The following is a 2712-nucleotide window of genomic DNA, read 5'->3' as shown; positions in this document are numbered from 1 at the left end:
GAAGGGGGAAGCAAAGATCGGAGGGGGACAAGAGGAGGGGGAGAAGAGGACTAGAGGCTGGCTGACAAGATTAGAAGAGCAGCAAAGGTGGCAGAGGGCAGACTGGTGGAGCAGACAGACAGACAGACTGATCAGGAGGCAGTGGAGAGCACAGAAGTGGTCAGAACAGGGTATAGGTTGGAGAAAGTGAAGATTAAGAGGAGTTAGAAGAAAATAGCTGAGCAGGGAAAGTAACATACCCCAAGGTGAGAGGCAGCTAAGGCCCTTATTGTATTAAAGAAGTTCCAAGCAAAGCAGGTGGGAAAAAGACTCCGTGGAAAGAGATGTACCACAATGCAGTCAGGTTGTACATTTTATTTCCCTGTATTCTTAATTTTAAATAGCATCTCATAAATAAACTCTGCTTTGATTATTTAGTTAAGAGGCTTCTTAATATTTTGCTCATCAATTTGTGAATGGAGCAGTGTGGTGGAACTTTGTAAATGGCCCACATTAAATTAATAGACAGTCAGATAGCCAGTCAACAGTCCCTGAATTAGTCCTCCAGTCAGATTAGCCCCCCAAATTAGGGTAGTCATCAAAAATATTTTCACATTTCAATGGAGACCGTGGCAGGACTTATTGCCCAATTATAATTTTTCTAAACCTATAATTTTTCATAAGTCCAAAATTATATCATTTTCCAGGTTAGATTAGTTAGCTAATAATTATTTTTTACACAGGAAAACAACAAACATAATGAATTGCGTTATGGTTCATTCATTTCAGTGGAGTCCAACTCCTTGTAATTCCATTTGGGTTTCTTTGAAGATACTGGAGTGGCTTGCCATTTTCTTCTCCAGCTCATTTTACAGAGGAGAAAACTGAAGCAAATGGGGTTAGGTGACTTGCCCAGGGTCACACATCAAGTGAGTGTCTGAGGGCAGATTTGAACTAAAAAAGATGATTCTTTCTAACTCCAGCTGAGTACTCTAACAACTGCAACCCCAGCTGCCTGCACAGTGAATATAACAATGTAAATGGAAAAAATAATTGCCACAAATAAATAAAAATGAGTCTAAAAAGAGTATGGATATAATCAAAGTCCCAAAGAAGAGCTTTGAGAAGATACCATTCCCTACCACTTGCAGAGGTGAGAGGTCCATATTTGTGGTACATTGCATACATTTGCATACCTTTATGATGTTCAAGTACATAAATTTAAATCATCAAAAGGAACAATGTTTGTTATTGTTGTCGAGTCCTTTCAGTCATGTTTGACTCTTCATGACCTTATTTGGGATTTTCATGGCAAAGACATTGAAGCAGTTTGCCATTTCCTTTTCTGCCTCCTTTCACAAATGAGTAACTAAGGCAAACAGAGTTAAAAAGTCTTGACTTTTCAAAACATAATTATTGCTATCACTTAATCATAAACATTATATCAATAGAATATTAGAACATTACAGGAAAAGAGAGTTTCATTTTTCTCCTTGCATTCATGAAACCACACACTCAGCCTGACGTATAATGTGTACTTAATAAGTAGTTGTTGAAATGAGTTGAATTCATGAAAAAATAGGCTTCCTGGTCATCAATTTCCTCAACACACCTTTTACTTCATTGTTCCTTAGACTATAGATCAAGGGGTTCAACATAGGGATCATTACCATATAGAAAACAGACACCACTTTATTCTCATCTGTTGAGTAAGTGGACTTGGGCATCATATAAATGAATGTAAGGGTGCCATAGAAGAGAGTGACTGCAGTGAGGTGGGAGGTGCAAGTTGAGAATGTTTGGATCTCCCCTCACTGGAGCGAATCTTCAGGATAGAGAAGAGGATGTATACATAAGAGATAATGATCACTAACACTGTGATTATAATTACTGACCCAGCAGAGACAGAAGGAAGAATTTCAGGAAGATCATCTTGGTAGTTGGAAAGCTTCAAAAGTGGTGAATAGTCACAGAAGAAGTGATTGATCTTATTGGGTCCACAGAAGGAAAGATTCAATGAGCAGCCCATGAAAACACAAGCATTCAGACAACCACCAAAGTAGGATGTGATGAGTAAAAGATTGCAGACTCTAGTAGAAATGTTGGTAGAGTAGAGAAGGGGGTTACAGATGACCACATACCGATCATAGGCCATAACAGCCAACAGGAAGCACTCAGTTGAACCAAAGGTGGCTGCAAAAAAAAATTGGGCCACACACCCACCCAGAGGTATTAAGGTCTTATCTGCAAGGTAGTTTGTGAGCATGAGAGGGGTGACAGTGGAGGAAAGTCCTATATCCACAAAAGCCAAATGACTGAGGAAAAGGTACATTGGAGTATGAAGTTGAGAGCTGGTTCTGATCAATATGATGATGATAAGATTACCAGCTAAGGTGACTGCATAGACACTTAGAAATATCAAAAAGAGGATGACACGAAGGGTTGGATCATCTGTTAACCCCAAAATAATGAATTCAGTCACAGCAGTGCAGTTATTGCCAGACATTTGTTTTGGAAAGAGCACCTATTAGAAGAAAAGGAGATTTAAAAAAACACAGAATTAAGATATGGGTATGTCTATTGATGTAGTCAGGAAACATTCACTGACCACCTCCTACATATTTATCCTATTATCTTACTCCCAAAACTTTGTTGTAATGCACCATGGGAGGTTGCCCATAAGCAAAGCAGAGATGAATAAATTTGTTACCTCTAAATTTTGTCCCATGAACC

General features: G+C 38.9%; 1 pseudogene; it reads right to left on the bottom strand.

Moving 5' to 3' along the window:
* Positions 1-1547: 1547 nt before the first annotated feature.
* Positions 1548-2491, bottom strand: LOC122731389 (annotated as a pseudogene).
* Between the last annotated feature and the right edge of the window lie 221 nt (positions 2492-2712).

Source organism: Dromiciops gliroides, chromosome 6 (assembly GCF_019393635.1).
Source record: "Dromiciops gliroides isolate mDroGli1 chromosome 6, mDroGli1.pri, whole genome shotgun sequence".
Lineage (NCBI taxonomy): Eukaryota > Metazoa > Chordata > Mammalia > Microbiotheria > Microbiotheriidae > Dromiciops > Dromiciops gliroides.
The sequence above is the reverse complement of the archived record's forward strand: the minus strand, read 5'-3'. Positions and strand labels throughout refer to the sequence as shown.